This window comes from Botryllus schlosseri, chromosome 6, assembly GCF_051294905.1.
Source record: "Botryllus schlosseri isolate E-star chromosome 6, Bs_hap1, whole genome shotgun sequence".
NCBI lineage: Eukaryota > Metazoa > Chordata > Ascidiacea > Stolidobranchia > Styelidae > Botryllus > Botryllus schlosseri.
Window position 1 is genome coordinate 8,556,312 of NC_137241.1, and position 19,260 is coordinate 8,575,571.

The 19,260-nt window shown below is 40.2% G+C and overlaps 1 protein-coding gene across 1 annotated transcript in view; it reads right to left on the reverse strand.

Annotated features, from left to right (window-relative positions):
* Positions 1–19,260, reverse strand: part of LOC145440848 (cell division cycle-associated protein 7-like) — a 346,780-nt gene that overhangs the window by 51,025 nt on the left and 276,495 nt on the right. The gene's annotated exons all lie outside the window — the stretch shown is intronic.

Consider the following 19,260-nt stretch of genomic DNA (forward strand, 5'->3'; position numbering starts at 1 on the left):
ATCTGTTGATTCTCTATCGGCTGGTATCTAGACGTGAATTCGTTGGTTCTCTATCGGATAGTATATGTAGACATGAAATCGTTGGTTCTCTATAAGCAATTTGTGGGATGTCGTCGATGTGCTCGTAATAAAAACTGAATGCTTGTATTTGTGATGTATCAGACCGACAAGACATATATTTGATTTTATGTTCTAAGATTAGTAGGCCAAAGCTATCATATTGGCGGCATGTCTCGTCTATCTGTAGCATCGTTAAATGAGGCCAGGAACTGTCCGTGATCTGCCTAAATAAACATGTGCCAAGACTCAGATAGGGACAAAATGAGCATGTTTGGCAAGCAAGGAATTCGATATCACCCAAGCTGGATTGAAAACATAAGTTGAACATGACTTCAATACTGTGACTTGGATTCGGACTCGAGTCATAACACTATGACTCGGATTTGACCCTTTAAACGGTGACTTGGACTCGGACTCGACTCGGTGATGAATTGAAAATGACTCGACTTGACTCGAGTCAAAACCACAAAAGTAAGATTGACTCGTGACCCGGAACAGTGTGACTTGGTTACAACTCTGTTGCTATCCTCCGTGTCATTCCGAAAGTAACGCCACGTCAAAGCAATTGGAGTTATGTTGCAGATATAATTATTATGGTCCGTGGACATATGAGCATGCGACATTACAGCATGCGAGACTTCGGCATGCGACAATTTGGCATGCGACACATGAGCATGTGGGTTAAACTACGGGTTAGGGGTAGGTTAGGGTTGGATTTATGGTTGGGTTAGGGTTAGGTTTTAGGTTAGGTTAGGCTAGGTTAGGTTAGGTTAGGCTATGTTTCGGGTTAGGGTAAGTTTTAGGGTTATACAGTCACATGCTGAAGTGACGCATGCTGATGTGTTCCATGCTGAACTGTCGTTTTCCATTGTATCGCATGCTCATATGTCGGGCAACCAATTATTATTTGCAAAGGGGAGGGAGAGAGAGAGAGATAGAGAGGGAGAGAAAGATCGAGAGGGACAGCGAAAGATATAGAGAGAGTGGAAGAGTTTATTGGGATTGTTATTGCGCTTTTTCACCTGAAGTATTGTACAAAAATACTGGGGTTTGGAGCAGTGACGCCACGTTATATCATAGGTTCGCGTTGCTATTCGCGTTAGATGTTCGTGATCGAACGAATTAGAACCATTCAGGGGTTCGCATAGGAGCGGGACGTGGACCGAAGCCGGATTGGATATCCGGCCGGATTTTTTTTTCATTTTTGGCCGGAGCCGGATCGGTACTTTTTACTAAGAATAGGACAGCCTTACCCTCTTGCACCCTAGAATCAATAGGTAAAGTGAAACGTTCTCGGAAATAAACCACATGCTGAGTCCAAGTTGGCATAATTACTTCGTATAAGGGTCAGGCTTGATATCTGAGTTTTTAGTTTCCTGTTTGCATTGTTTCAATCAACATTCAATACCATCCTGTGATTATAGATCATTATTATCGGAGCTTTTCGGACCGGATCGCGGTCATTTCTAGAATCTGGCCTATAGGAGTCGGACCAGAGTCGAACCAGAGCTTTTAAAAACAGGATCGGAGTAGGACCAGAGAATTTGTCGATCCGCTCCGCACAAGCTCGCAACAAAGTACTTGGTCAAATACGCGAGGCCTGCTTCCACCACTTACCCCGACGGTAATATTCAGTTTATAGTTTAGACTACTTTCAATTTCACTTTCGCTAAGTAGAAAGTAATAGCACGTTAAATTTCGTTCACTCTTCCGATTAATTTCCATAAAAAATGGGAGATGTGTCGCCTGTATTTAGAGCGAAATGCCAGTAATCTAATTCTAATCTCATTTATGAAATGTTCTTATGCTCTAATTTTAACTCTAATCTAATTTATTGTTTTCCTGAAAATGCCTGTTTGACCGCGGCATTTTGCAGCGAGTCAACAAGAATATCCCTCTCGCGAAGGTAAGTCCAATGACAAGCCGCCATCGCCTTATACACCATACAGTCATAGTAGGTATTGTGACGAATAATAGGATAACCTGCTAGCATAGTAGCTTGTAGACTGCGAACTACATCCCAGTTTTTAAAACTTTTAGTAAGTACAACGCCGTACTCTCTAACATAGGCGATGGACATAGTTACCACAAAAGAAGTAATATTTTAATTAGGCTAGTACAAATATGCCTACAACAAGAAATATCATGATCAAATTGATCATACACGTTATTTTATTTTGAACTATGAGCTGCGCACGATACCTGACGACGATTTCCAGCGACTATAATGAATCGATATTAGGGCTAGCCAGATAAAGACTATCTCATCCTAATGATTGATCTTGTGGGGACGTCTTATGCCGTTTTCTAAGCGTCTCGGTCTTGGCAGTAATGGGCCATCGCACGCCAAGGCAATATGCTTAGTGATATCAGCTGACTCTCCATCGATGTATGCTGTTGCCATCGCTGAGCCCCTTTTAGCTATGGTGGAGAATAGTGTTGTTGGGCCCAGGCGAATAGCTTATTTTGAAACAACAACAATAAAAATTTGAAACTGAAATCAATTTTAGCATCTCAAAATGCTTTACTTCACGTTCTTCCATAATCATAAATCAGATCGCCGGCCGCGATTGCAGTGACTCCTGGTATAGTACAAAGCGAGCCAAGCTTGGTGTACAGTACAGACGTTAACCAGCATTCTCATGGTTATGGGGTGGGAATGTACTGTGATTTGAACTGATTTTTGTTGCATTCATTTCCCATTCACAATTTCATTCAATTTCCAAGTTTTTGCGAATTCAGTAATTCTAATTCTAATTCTAATTCTAATCTAATTTGAAAAAAGCTGTATAGCTTTAATTCAATCTAATTTGGAAAAACTCGTGTATATCTAATATTCTAATTATAATCTAATTTGGAAAAAATGATGTAGCTTTAATTCTAATTCTAATCTCATTCGGAAAAGATGAAAATTTTCTAGTTGTCCAAGTCTGGCCTGTATACACTTATGCAATGTCATGGTAAAGATTGTGACTTCTACGATTCGCGATCTATTTTATGCCATACGCTCTCAGGTGTCCGGTCAATACCGAGAAAACCATTACCGAGAATGCCATTACCGAGAATGGACACCACCGAGAATGGACATTACCGAGAATGGACACCACCGAGAATGGACATTACCGAGAATGCAATGTATGCAAAGCAGGCATGTTATGCACATGAACACTATGAACAGGTGTGTGTGTGTGCACCACGGCGTTGCCACATTCGGTATCGATGCTCAGGTATAAATTTCTCGACTTCGTCAGTCCCTATAAGCTATATTCTTGACATTGTCCATTCTCGGTAATGTCCATTCTCGGTGGTGTCCATTCTCGGTAATGATCATTCTCGGTAATGTCCATTCTCGGTAATGTCTATTCTCGGTAATGGCATTCTCGGTATTGTCCATTCTCGGTAATGGTTTTCTCGGTAATAGTATAGAACCACGCTCTCGTTGCTACATATTGTAGCGATCGTATACATTCGATTTAAAAAGAATCTGTGACCTCTATACCGAGTACATTCTCGTCGTCAGTAGTAAAACACTCATGTTGCAACGGATCGCCATTTTGAAACATTCCAAGCGCCTGGAAAAGCTCAAGAATGCTGTACTGCTGCTACTTCCGTTACAATGGCAGGAAATACTTCAGCGCAAAACCGGTGCTTTTATCTGCAGGACAGGAGTTAATCCGATGTTCAACTTTGCAGCTATGTTAGGAATGTCAGTATATACATGACGGGAGCATATAGACGAATCTACAACTCAAAATGGATAACGGGCCACTTAGTAGACTTGGTAGAATCCGCGTGACGAAAGATTGCAATATCGTCAAGTTCCCGATTGCAAACTTTCTTTGCTCTCTATTACACCATTTTCAATTTAACATGGGAGACGAACACGGTAATTAAAATAAACAAAATTGCATTGTTGGAGGGACACTGTGCTCTAAATATGATGTGGTTAGAAGTAAAGATTTGGTGCCAAAACGTGATCAGTAAAGCGCAGAGCCCATTTGAGTAAACACGAATAGAGCGTCAAAATATTATGAAGAGCGAATCATTTTTATCTTTTATTATGAACAGCACTTGGTATCGGAAACCTTTGCAGCGGCAAAGGCAGGGATCCCTATCTCAAGAGTGGTGGTGGGCCAATTTACGAGCTTAAATGTTGACGCGTGTCGCAGCATACCCAGATCTTAATTGCCTCAATATGCCAAGTTGGCCGTATGTGGCGAGTTGCAACGAGCTGACCACCACACACGCAGTTGCACACTTCGTGGAGATAACATTCTTGAGTTAAATGCACAAAGCGTGAAATATATATTATTGTTTTTGCTATAGAAGATAGTCCCCACAACTTTTGAAAATGAAAAGGATATACACTTATACAGTTACACGCACCTCCCTATAGTCCACCGATACCGGGTTCGTCTAGCAGCTGTTACGTTATCCTGTAGTAAAGCGTGAGATGCTACGCAGGTGCAATGTTCGGCATGACCGTTGGTTCATGTCATCATATAGGCCAGTGGTCGGGAACCTTTTTTGACCGAAGAGCCATAAATGTCAATCAACTGTTACGTCACAATTAATAATTTGTGACGTATTGGTAGCACTAATACATGGAATTCATTGTGTGCAGCATATTTTCTCTGCTCATATGCGCAGGTGGAGCCCAACATGGTCACTACAGCAGTACATACATCGAAACGTTCCATGATTATTGGTATTTTCCATTGTGCGAAAATATAGCGCGAAAGGAGAGTGAGGCACATGTGAGGCACAGACGGGCCAAGCCTCATCTGTGATAGCGCATCTCATCGTATATAGCTTAGAATTTTATTCACCGGTATTAGGCGAATGCAATCGTCGCACTGATTCCGAATCTCTAAATATTGATCGACTTCTCCAGTATATGACTAACAAAACGTTGCGCAACACACCTACATTTTAACGGCGGTACTAGAAAGGTAGGCTACTTACCAACCAAGAACATGGATAGCTATGGCGTTGTTGTTAATTTGAATTTCTAATTGTGAATGTCACTTTCAAGGCAGTTCAGTCCTCGGCGTAGATCAGGAAAAACGTGTATTTGATAACTGCGTTGTCATACAAGCGTCGCCATGTCTGCTATTTTCTATGATCAAACAAGGTATCGTGCAATCTAAAATTTGGAGGCGTGCGATGTCGTGTAGATCGAATTCGCAATTGATGTTATAGTTACAAGCGCGACAGCAACTTATAAATTTGAGGATTTTTAAAAGGGGATACAAGACCCTAACCCTGGATTTCCCACTGTATTGACATCTCAAAGACCTGTTTAGGATACCACGAGAATAATTATTCGGGCCATAGGTTCCCGACCACTGATATAGGCACTGTGGGTGTTTACTTCTAATAGCGTAGTAGCACTTGCATGACCCCAGGAATAGCCGTTGCAGGTAAAACACAGCTATAGCTGTGAATAGCAATATTTTAGAAATTAAAGAAGGTTATATCATATCATAATGTGGGTTTCACCTTTCGCAGGACCAACATGCGTACTAGCAATTTAAAGCATAGTATAGATTACTGTTATTAGATAACATACTATGCACTCGCCCAAGTGATGTTTTAGATTTGCGTTCGAAATCCGATATTCGAGCGCGTTATGAACGTGAACGATATTGAAAATCTATGTTTTCTACATAATCATAGAAATTATTGACGGTAAATGTATCTTCCATCAATCCAGAATGCTCAACAGCATATACTACAAACGGAAATCGTGTATATATCGCCTGTTTCCGCCAAACCAGTTAAGAGCCAATCGGTATTTTGACTCGATTCCGATATCGCCGATATTACATAATTTGTCGACCAAGTCAATATTATAAGCCGATATATATTTTTGTTGACTAAAACTAGTAGTTTTAGTGATGGTAATTTTAAAAATGCGGCATTTGCTTACAACCAACTCGGCTGAGTGAGAAACTACAGTTCTTCCAGTTCTTCCAGTCCAACTTGCGTATATTGTAGTCCAGGAAACTGAACTTGTTAGCGTGTTCACCACAAAGTGAGCGGCTATGGTCCTGATAAATGAATCCAACTGTATTGAAGACCATCTCATGTGGAACAGCTGTAGAAGCGATGAAATCATTGGACAAGCCGTTGAATATCGAATGGAGTTGGGAGATGCCAACATTTAACCGCAGACAGACATTGGTTCTGCTCTGAAATCAATCCTAATATCTCTGTGACTTTCCAAATCGTTAGCGTTATATCATCAAGTTGACAGAATTGAGTGGCTACTCGGTCACGTGTGTCGCGTGACTTACGGAAACGGTAAGTTTGTTTTGACGATTTGAGGTGTGCGTGAATACCCATTGACCATTGGCATAACTTAGGGGGAAGCGGCGATTGGAAACAGTGTTCACCACTTGAGGCATTTTCATGTTTGTATCGTCGCGCTGTAATGCATCTACCCTAGTTGAAATATAATATGTCATGAGAAATATAGAAACAGCGTCTTTCTTGGTGACTTAGTACGCAGGCCTTGACTTCACCATATCCGCTCCAACAGATGACGGAAGGCCTTTTTATAAAGTATCACATTGTTAACGTTGCGCGTGAAGGAATACGAAACCTCTGTAATAAATGAAATTATATTCATAGTTACGCGCTCCCATGCAGATTGTCCGCAACGCATAATTTTTCAGTCAAAGTTATCCAAGTGTAGCTGTGATCGTGAGATTTCAGTAGGCAACAATGCAACGCTATTGTTTTAGTTTCGATTACCTTTGAAGTCGGCGTTGAACGGATATGGCCGGCGATAAAATTTGTAAAGCAGCAATTGCATCACCGTCCGCAGACATGTTTGTTCTGAAAGAGCTTATCGGTGTACGACATAAGTGGTTCGCTACTTACGCCAGCGAATCGCTGTAAGCTCAACCAAATTACTGACAACATAATACAGTTTTTTAACAAGTAGTAAATCTCCACATTGTTTATGCTTTTACGACTGGAATGCGTCCCGCAAAATCTTATCTGTCTGCATCGTAGTTTCGAAGATTAGCATAGACAGTTTAAGGAGAGATATGCAAAATCATTGATCGATTGAGGAATTGTTCATCGCTCTTTCGCGATACCTTTAGATACTCACTATTCATATGTTACATATACTATACACTTTGATAAGTTCTAGCAAGGATATATTGCCGATGGGTTGACAATGAAGTGATGTTTTTTCAAGCTTTACTAACAGTTCAAGCAGTGATGCTGTGTAACTTTCTGAAATTTCAGTAATCGCTAGTTGCCAATGCGCTGTTAGCCAAGATAGTATAATCAAGACATGTTCTTGATGCGCCGGTCGGCGTGATATCCACGAGATTGCGTCGCGAAGATTACATTTAGAGATCTTTTATGCCTATGAACAAATTGGCACTGAGGGGTCCAAATATCATTTGGTGTTTCATTAAAAATGACTGGGGCGATTTTTTTTACCTAAAAAAAAAAGATTTTGAACTAGAAAGTCAAACTTTTGACTTTTTTTGCCCTAAAAAAAACGAATTTTGACCAAATTTTGACCTCACGTATGCAAATTAGGTGTTTTCGCACGCAATAGTAAAATTATGCTACTTATCTTCATTTTTGTTTGGAACTGTATGTCCTTTCGAAGTAATTTGACCTGAAAAACGTTTTTGGATTAAAAACTGACAAATTTATACATGAAAAAACTAGAATTAATACGAAATCTGGCCCTATGAAGAATTCCAGTTAGTTAGTTACATCACGTATTATGGTAGAAATAATTAAAATTTGTTGTAGTACAAAGAAAGATACTTTTCCACATCCTCGGGTAGAAAGTTTCTGTCGTTTGTAAGTAGCTGCCAAGAATGGAGAAAGATCGTTCAACAGCAGCAGTTGTTGGCTGACAAACACTGAAGTTGTGCGTGCACTGCTGGTGACACACCGTGTTGCTTCATTTTGACAATGTTGTCCAGGCCTACATCACAATTTTCATCACGCGCTTCTTGATATAAGAACCATGCAATGCCCCAGCAGTCTTGCTTCAATTAGGATATTGCGGTACGTTGACCATATCACCATGACAACCTATTTGTGTCATTTGACCATTTATGATTCGCAATAAGCAGATAATGGGCCGTCTACAACGGTAGGCCTATAAAGTAAGCTACAAGCTGTAAAATATCAAATGATAAGTTCGCCGACAGTGCAAAATCTACAATACCAACGAAATGCAGAGGTCAAAAAAATTTTGACTTTGCAGACATTTTTGACAAATTCTGACCTAACGCTATAATTTTGACAAATTTTGGCCAAATTTTTACATGTCAAATAAAATCGCCCCAATAATGCCAAACTCTGCGCCTGAATATTTGCCCAGAATACCGTTCCAAAGTCAAGTATACGTCTCGGTGACACAGGCGAGTCATAATATTCCAGAACTAGAATAGTGTGATATGCCAAGCGAAATTCTCAAAAATCAATAAAATGTTCGACTGTGCTAAATTCATCTTAGTTTACGGTCAAGCTCCTTTCTTGCAGTTGAAGTCAAAATTCCAGAAATTTCCATCATGGATGCTAAGATTACTGTAAAATACTGCTATTTCATAAAATATTCACAGAACCGTCTAAGGCCCGTTTGCCAACACGACCTCTTAAAGATCGTGGTACGCACACCTAATACGAACGTGAACAGAACGTTTCCACCATCCAAAATAAAATAACAAGATAAATCAGTTTGGTCATAGTAATTATGGGATTTACGACGGATTGTCAGTCATAACATTTAATTTTCGTTTTAAGGATTCCGGTTTACATGCGAGAATAACAAAAAACTAATATTTATTTTTATTAATTATCTTCACACTAATACGACATTTACAGTCTGCTCGCAGCTGACTCTACTGGAAGACCATGTTGTCGTTTAGTGTTACCACTTTACTGGTGTGTTATTATCGTGTCTCGCTCTACAAGAGAATTAGCGCCTCTCAATTGACTCGGTACGAAACAAAACATGCACTCCGACACCTATGCTTTGTAACCGGGCATTTTCAACATCAAAAAGATCTGTCGCTCAGCAGGTCCTCTGGCATGGTTCACGCCTTTTATAATTTCATGTTAACCCCAAGTAAGTTACCACTTTACCCGGGTATCTACGTAAACTTATAAGCTACCAAGTAGGTAATGATAGTGTGAAGGAAGACTGACATTGTTCTACTTTCTTTATGACACTTACATTCATTGTGAGATTGGGAGGCGACAAGACGTTGCTATTCGAAGCTAAAAAAATGAGACTTGGCACAATTGGATATAAACTCTTGCCGTGACCAGTGAGCATGCCGATAATCTCGCGCCGATATATTTAGCTGTGGGAGCGTTCGTATGCAAAGTGCAAACCTGACTTAAAGATATGTGTGGTCAAAATAATTGCGATTGCGATAATTGCATCCATACAGTGCGCTAGAGGCTAGATCACTAGACGGTGCGGATGGATCGGGTGCAAAATAGTAAAGCAGCTCCATAATGTGAAACACACGAAGTACCACGAGTAATGTTTCGACCGTTTCAATGTTCTGTCGAGGCATGATTTAGTAACGTGACGTCGCATCGTTACACAAGGCCCGTGTACTCTCCAAGCCATCAGTGGTTATATTCTTTTCATTCGCACAAAACACACAATGTACAATTCCATACACAAGACACAATGTGACGAAATGGTAGGATGTCGAACCTACCAAGCACAGTCGCATCAATCTGATATCAAACTGGGCGTACTGGTATTACTATAATTATTGTCTCTGCGATATTTATTTTTCCGATGTCTTTCTTTTATAGCTTTGGAGCAAACGTCGGTATTCAGTCGATCAGACTGTAGCTGCGAACCTCAAAAGGATTACTCTTTCATCTCGGGCTAGTCTTGACAATATCAGGGTGATGTCGTTCGAAGTGACGTTTCAGATTGAATTCTTTTTAATGCTAATTCGGATGTAGAAATGTCTCCATTTTTCTATTTGACATATATAACCGAGGTTGCCATCCACTCTATCAAAATCTAATTCCAGTACTTAGTACATCAGTACAACATTTTAGCGCACTAAAATTTAGCCCGAAAGCAGAGCGTCTAGTCACGAGATAGAGTATAAACCAGGGGTGGCCGACCGTGGCGCGAGGGTCGCATCTGGCCAGCGAGGGAGCTCTGAGAGGCCAGCGCGGCAATTTTCGAAACAAGGTACATTATCAAAAATGAATTGCGCGAGTAATTTACCGAATATTGAATCAGCCTGACCTCAAAATTTAGGATGTTGATGTCTAATAAAAAAGTTCCAATGCACGTTCGTAGCCAGGGTAGGCGGAAGGAGCTATGCCATGTAAATTTCTCATAAAGTTGAATACTATTTGGGAGATGTCGTTAACTTGATCATTTTCTTCTCGCTTGTTGCGATTTACAGACAATACTCCTTCCGATAAATAATGATGAAAAGAGACGCCTGATTTACAGAATTGAGTCTAACTTTATTCGCACTAATGAGACGCCGCATTCCTGGTATCGCTTGAGGCCGTTGAGATGCTGGTGTGCAGCCCGCGGAGTCGGCAATTCGGCGTCAGCCATCTCCGAGCCCGGACACTAGGGTTATGACTAGAAAAAAAATTCGCCTGTAGCAGGAATTGATGAGCATTTTGGTATAAATTAAAAAAATTATAATCATTTTGTTCAAATCGAAAAAAATGTCCCGCACAAACCAACTTCAATTTTCGACACTGGTCCAAATATAGAAAAAAATTACAATTCAAAGATATTCTTTGCTACAAATTTAATCTTCATGTATATGTCCTTTTGTACTTCTGGTAAAGTTCATCCATCAATTTGACTTCTATTTCTGTTATTATGTTAGTGGCAGGGACATCTACAACGGACATATCTGACTTCCAATGGGATTTTAAAGCACTTTATCGCTGCAGGACATTCGAGCGCAAAAATAGCAGCAAATAATCTTTGGTATACTCTAGAGCCCGGTCGATACGGATAAAACCGATATCTCGCACCTTGACCGAGAACCCCAATACATTCAGCCGATATTCAAAAGAAGTTGGATATACATAAGCACATTTTCAAAGCTTCAGAGCATTTATTTGAACATCTTTACAGCCATTGTTATATTTGAACATGAAATAAACTAGACAGGCTACATCTGGACACCTGGTAAGTGTAAGCTTGTGACATATATCAATATTCTCAATCTAACGGTCAAAGATTATAGTTTTCTGACTTCCTGCTGCCATGTTGTGACGTCAGGAGAATTGCCGATAATTTTTCAGCGTCAATGGCTGATACCGATAATTTTGTCGAAGTGTGATATTGTCTCGATATTATCGGCGAACCAATAAACGGTCGGGCTCCAGTATATTCCATCTATAGACATCTGGTTAGAATACTAGGCTTCCTGACACGCATTTGCGAGGAATAAGCATGATATCTCAAGTGTTACTCTCCATCTGGGGACTTGGAAGTACGGAATCATAGCCATTGAGCTCCATCTCGCATTGCGTAGAGATGGAAGTTTATGCCATTTCATTAGTGGTAATCTACTATTTTCTCTGAAAGAGCGGCATGCTCTGCACAGCACATAGATAAACTTAAAATCATCCCTTCATCCACAGTTTTCTAATATTTCCATTTGAAATCCTGGCTTGATGGATTGTACCAAGTTTTCGTAGTATTTTGTCATATCATCTCCAAATTTGTAGCTGAGAGTTGGATTTGTTGAGGATGTTGGATTGAAGAACTCTGATATATGCTTTAAGAATCGATAATATTATGTTGGCAACCAATGAATTGTGGTTTATGAAAACCCTTGCTCATCACTGTAATTTCCAGTTTCATAACAACGCCATTTCGCCGCCCAGTATCAACAGATGCTGAGTCACATATGACATGACATTTTCAAATTTTCATATTCCTCTAATCGGTTTTCTAGACCGCTGAAAATATGTTAAGTTGTTCTACTTTCGCCTTTTCGAACAACCAGTTCGATTTGTGTCAGACAAATTGAAATTATACGATCCATACAGTCTACATCTAAAATCTAAATTAATAATTATTTATTAATTATTTAATTTTGACTGTAAGCAAGAAAACGATAGGAATAATTCAATATGAGCGATCAAAATTTACCAAAATACTATTTTAAATCTTTGCAATTGGAATTGTGTCAGTTAAATTCAAATCAGTCGGTATATATATTACATAGTCTGTATCTACAAAAAAAGCCTATCCTTCATACCGTGAAAACTGGAAATTTTTTGTGCGGGAGGTTTTTGTTCACCCAGTCTTAACTTTTGGTAATTTTGCAATCAGGACACAAAAGTTCATCGTTTGTGACTACAGGACACACAAAATTTTGAATTTTTTTCTAGTCATAACCCTACTGGACACACCAAGGTATGCAGAATGTCGGTGAACAAGCGATTTCGCGAATGAGATCCCAGAAGGATTGTCGGCTATGAAACCTTGGTCAAAAATAATCGACGCGTTTTGGCTGAAACCGTCGATATTGATATGCCCATAAACCGAATACGCTTATCCTTACCATCTTAGCACCGCAAGTGACTGAATTCACTCGTCACTTTGGAAATATTTTCGCTGCTGTGACATGAATGCACAGTGAACACTCATTGTTCATGACATAAATGTCAGCGATTCTGGTGAAAAGTAAGATAAGTCCTGTGTTTATCGTTACTTTATCTGACTCGTTTATATCGGACGACTAAAAAAGGTTCATCAACTATCAAGTGGCCCTTGCTACGGTTCGGAAAACGGATGTGGCCCTCCGGCCATAAAGGTTGTCCACCCTTGGTATAAAATAAACATCGGTATAGTGACTGCAACGTTCCTGTTAAAAATCTGTCTGCAGAAACTATCGTGTATTTAGATAGCATAGCTTAGCCATTCAAACTAAATTTAAAATACAAATATCAGAGTGAAAACTATATCAAATGGGTCAGTTGCAGCAGCTATGAATATGTGATTTCTCCGCGGTCACATTCCCCAGAAACTTGATAAGCTATCAATAATTCCTAATTTTGTGAAGGGTCGCTGTTAAATTATGTGAATTCAACTAATATAGTAGTAGTAGTCGTGTAGTACCTTGCGAAATACATTGAAGCCGGAGCTATATCTTTAAAACAACTGGTAGAGCTCGTGCTCCGGCTTCACTTGAATTTCGCGCAGAACTCTGGCTCCAAATCCGTGCTTTTCCAGCTCCTTCCATTCTTTTCCCCGCATTCATCCTTTATCGGAACTTCCCCTGGGAGTTCTGGTAAGGCCTCCCTATAAGAACAACGAGAAAGGGGAAGAGAAGGCCCGATAACCCTCCGACACTTCCAAACGTGCTGCAGCCGAAACTCAAACCGAAGTCTTTCGTGCCGATGGCGGTGAATTCCAACTTCTTTAATTCGGAGGTAACGGGGATATTCACCAACGAGTAAGCAATACTAATGTGCAGTTTCGCTGGGCATTTAACCAGCGTACGGTGAACCGTTATGTTTGTAATCTCCGCGAATGAACTGCACCATGACAATTTCCTTTGCAAGTTACAAACACCCGATATAATTCTGGTTTGCGTATCAAGACACTTGTGATCTAGCTGATTGATTAACTAAACATAAGGCTTACAAAACCAATCGGTATATTGTTGATAATGCGTCATAATTGCATACGCACAATGCCGTATTGCTATTATATAACAGGTACCTTGTTTAGAAGCACTGAGCGGAATTTACAGGAGCAAGTAGTTCATAGGGGTCAACCACGAATTTTCGTAAAGATATTTTTCATGGGCCTTGAGTCAACCAATTATTAGGCCGTGGCGTCAATGAATTTAATACTTGCGTAAGTTCCCCGATGTCTTACATCGAAACGCTTGACCTGCGCGACTAAAACACCATTCTGCAGTGTAAATACCGGTCTTTCTGACGTCACAAACATCTGGTGGAAACCCATATGCAGTCGTTACGATTATATAATTTACATTTTAATAATATATTCATTGCAGAAATATATTAAAACCCGAAGCTTTTCGAACTGACACTCTTCAAGGGCAATCGTCAGCAAATGGAGAATTTCAAAAACATGCATCTAGCTGCATTGCATACAACCACTTATGACGTCATAGAAACACACAACATGAAATACAGGCATACCGCGAGCGCAGCTAGTGGCCAATTTTAGTTTGACTAAAAATTCCTTCTGCTGACACAGGCGCGGTCGGTTGATTTTAATATAAGTCGATTCCAGTGCAGACAGATGGAAATTAGTGCGGCCTAATATTATATAATTGTGCGCGAACCGTGAACCGTACCGTATATGGACACAACCGAGGCCTACGATAACGAAAGGTATCTCAGGCGCCGATACAACTCATTTTTATATTCATAGCAGCAATACGTTATAACAGGGGTTGTTAATCTTCTGTTCATTGCCCCCTTGAGGTGCGCGGACTAGTTTTAAGGGGTCCGTGAAAGGCCGATGTTAAAACTATAACTATAAAAATACATTTCCCTTATTAATAATATCATGTCCTTATGTTTTACTTATTCCTTTATCTGTCTTATCTTCAGTGCTCACCACTGATCACAATAGCCACACGGACGATACGAACACTAATAATTATATAAATATAATTGCACTCTAACAGGTCACGGATGCTGAGCCAAGTTAGCTTTTCAGTCATCAGTTTCACAATTTCGCCTTATAACATTTTCAAAAAATTAGGACGGGAAACTAAGCCAATGTAGCGATATTCCAACGTCTTGAGAACAGTAAATCAGGGGTCACCAACTTTTTTGCAACCAAGAGAAGAGCTACTTCTTGGGTACTGATTGCAGACTTGGACAACTAGATAATTCTAGTTGTCTAATTTCACTAAATTAGAGCGAAATCCCAGGAATCTAATTCTAATCTAATTTGTGAACAGTTTCTATGCTCTAATTCTAATTCTAATCTAATTTGTGAATTGTTCTTATGCTCTAATTCTAATTCTAATCTAATTTGTGAAGTGTTTCTATGCTCTAATTTTAATTCTTATCCAATTTTTTGTTCCTTCAAATGCATATTTGACCGCAGCATTTTGAAGCAAGTAACAAGAATATCCAGTGCCAAGCCGCCATCGCATAACTTGCACCGCACGGAATAGTAGTTATGGTGCGACGCATAATAGCCATGCTGGCATAGTAGCTTGTTTGTTTGTTTTATTGAACAATTGTGATGATCATTATTCGCGTTCTTCCAAATTCACAGATCAGATCGCTGGCTGCAAAATATGACCTCGCGGGCCGCGTGTTGATGACCCCTGGTATAGTGAAAAACGAGCAAAGCTTGGTAGGCAGACGTTAATCATTCTCACCGTTATGGGAATGCACTGTGATTTGAGAGCTCTACTTTTTGGCTGTATTTATTTCTCATTCACTATTTCATTCAATTTCCAAGTTTTCCCGAATTCAGTAATTCTAATTCTAATTTTAATCTAATTTGGAAAAAGCTATGAAGCTCTAATTCTAATTCTAGTCTAATTTGCAAAAAGCTGTATAGCTCTAATTCTAATTCTAGTCTAATTTGGAAAAAGCTGTATAGCTCTAATTCTAATTCTAATCGAATGCGAAAAAGCTGAAAAATTTCTAGTTGTCCAAGTCTGACTGATTGAAGCGACGGGCTGCCATTTACTATCGCCGTTTACCGTGCCAGACTGAATTTCCTCTTTGATATTCATAGCACTAGGCAGGAGTCACATTGCGGTAAGACTTCTAAGAGAGTCTTTTAAATCAAAACATCTCATTTCAACTAGCTACAGCTAGCCAGTAAGATTTTTTAATGAATCATGAACTACATCGCACCATGATGGTAGAAATTAAACAGCATCAGTCAACTCAAAGTTTAAAATAAATCATGTCACACTTTAGGCCGGACATCATGTTATCTGTTTATATCAGTCGGTGGGAAGCCTGTCATTGCATGCTATCAACTAGTGTGCTGTACTCTGGTTTGTAAGTTGGCACTGCAACTCTGAGGGAGTGTTCCAGATGTGCATTAGTGAGGCGTGTTCTGTGATTGTTTTTGATGAAGCTAATTTCCGAATAAGCTGATTCACAACGATAAGTTGAACCATGTAAGCTAGCAACCTTCATAGCTGATGCACAAGTGCGCAAACTGCGCATACACCGCTGTACTTTTCCGTGTCAACAAGGCACCAGAAGTTTACTGCAGCCTGGTGGGCTTTGAGGTGGAGGTCATTTTGCAGTGTTTCAATTTCAATCTCCAGCTGTTCAGCATCCAGACATGACAGATTTCATTGTACCTGGCAGCAGCAACGATTACATAAAGTTAGAAACATGGTGGAGTGTAAGAGAAACATGCTGCGTCAAAAGATGCAATACGTAATGGACATACAGATATTGAAAATCTGCTAGTACTTCACGGCTATCTGCTACCCAATAGTAATGTTGTTTACTATTTTGGCATTGTCCTGGACGTCGAGCTACAACAACGGAACCCCCCGCCATTTCAATAAGACCGTGGTTGGTATTCCGTCATGACACCTGTATATAGGCAGTGCGCTGTATCCGACGTCTTCGATACTCGTGATTCCATTACATGTTGGTATAGTACTAATTGTAATTGACGATATTTGATATCATCAGTTTAAGTGTTTATATATATATGTATTGTCATTTGTAAGTTAGGCATTCATGTAAGTGAGATTAAAACAAGAATAGCTAAATCAACCAATCTATATATTTAAAAGCTCACTGGCAAACAATCTGCAAAATATTGGTAAAGGCTGCTATATTCGATCTATTTTTGGAACAGGCTCGCAGGCTACTTATCTAGTCCGCGCGGGATACCTGGGGCCCTCGGGCACCGCGTTGGTGACCCCTGCAGTAGATCATTTAGAACGCGCGTTTATGTGAACGTGAAAACGCAACCCCCGGCTATGGCGGGGAAGATGTGTCAGAGATAAGCATGGATTTGGATTTAGAGAGAATTTTTCAGCTGCTACGAATTTACTTGAAACGTTTCTTTAAATTGGCGCCGCTAGTGGAAACGGAAACAGGTTCAGTCCGGCACATGATTCGCATGTCGCGATCTTCAATCTAGTTATATGGTCAATCCACAGGCACCGAGCGTTTATTTTTGCATATTTTCAGGTACATAGGCTCTCGTCGATGCATTAAACGAAGTCTTGGATGAAAATATCCGACTAATTGTATATCATTATGCGATGATTCCTCAAATACCTATAGTGGCAAAGCAAGACGGTCTGTAATGCCTTGATGGAGCATACAAAAATAGACTACCCTATATCCCAGCGTCGAAGCGCGCTAGACGTGGCAATTAAAGTCGTACGGAATTTAATATGACCAAAAAAGCAGCGGCCAAGTGCATCTAAATTTGTAATATTATTCATTCCGAAAGTATGCCGCCGACAGTTCACGGAGGTAAGTAGCCGCGGGAGCGCGTTCGCGAATGCCGCGAATCAAATGCGATTCTCAGTCAATCAATCGTGAACTTGTTCCGTGGTGCTCGCCGCGTTTAAAAAACATCACACAAGGTTCCGAAGTTCAATTTGGGGTTTCTCGCTCGCCATCGATTGCGTTCGTTCACAAGGCGCGCGGCCCGCCTTGACGTGGGTACATATGTCTAATTAAAATGTATTGTCCCAAAGCAAACGTTCCCAGGAGATAAGTTGATGAATGGGGAGCATTCCGGCGATACTGATGACTTACAATTTAGTGATGGAGGTCTTTCTATATATTTTATCAACAATCGTGCAGACTTTGGAAGCTCACGGCTCGGTGACTTTGCTAGCAGAAGCTTATTGGGTATTAGCTTAAGGAGAGTGGAATTTTTGCGATAAAAGTCTATGAATTTTAAGATTTTAAACGCGGAGCCTGTTACTTCCTTTCACACATAACGACAACTGAACTATTTCCATTTGGGTTGATAAGCCTGGCGGGTTTCGACTCTAGCCATTCTTGCGCAATGGCTCGAAGGTCTCTCTTGCAGGTCATCTCAAAGGTCAGCCGAGATGGAAACCTCACATACTTCAACGCGCAAGCGGCAGCAACCATTGAACTGCACATTGAACATTCGCGCAAAATCAACTGGACAATATAAAAACAGCTGACTGTAGCACGTATCGGATGACAACGGAAACAGCGATCGTGGTTCATTATATTTTTGCCTTTTTTACAATTCTACGTAACGACTTGGTTCCCGGAAAGTTATTTTGCTCAAATGTCATTCACGTAACGGAAGAGATTCCAATACACGCGAGGCAGCCGGGAGAAATAAGTCAAGAAATGATACAAATAATCGGTCATAAAAGGTATATATCATCCCGTTCTGACGGTTCAAGATCGCCCTGCTCCTTGATTCCGTGACGTATTTTTGTTTTTCGCCAGTATACAGTAGCGCTCAACTTTTTCGCATATTTAACCCTACTGTTGAAAGGGTGCGTAAATTGACCCTCAATGCACTTTCATAGTGGGGGTAATTGAACGTAAAGTGAAACACGTCCGCTTTATTTATCGATTGAGACGGTTGGCATTTCTTTATGGTGCAACAGTAATATGTGTCGTAGCCGTAACGTCTACCGCTGCCCAACCCAGACACTGTATGCAATTACTATTTAGAAGTACATCTCGTGCCTTCCTTCATTCTCTCTCTCTCTCTCTCTCTCTCTCATTGTGTAATATGTCACATTCAACCATGAAGTAGCGATTACCAAGAAGGTAAAATTGTAAGTTTCCTAGTTTTCTAGGATTAGTTTTGCTTAAAAAAACTGAAAATTGTTTGCAATCATAGCCACCTGAGTAAGTGGTGTGACGTGATCAGACAAAGTCAGATTGCGTACTCCGGGAAATTAGAAGTATACTTCTTTAATGACACATACTGTTTGCATAGGTCCGTGTGTGTATGCAATCCCAGGGTCCAAATATATTATAGTTCACATCAGGATCGCATGCCAGTATATAAACAAAATGCCGATTACGTAATCGTATGCGAATTAGAAAGTAGACTTTTGCGGTCCTATATACCCACGTGATTTTCAGATGACCCCCGTGTATGCGTATACCTATGCACGTCGCCATCGCCCACGTATGTTTCAACATAAATGAAATGTTGCATGAAAAAAGCAGGACGTCCGCTTAGACGAC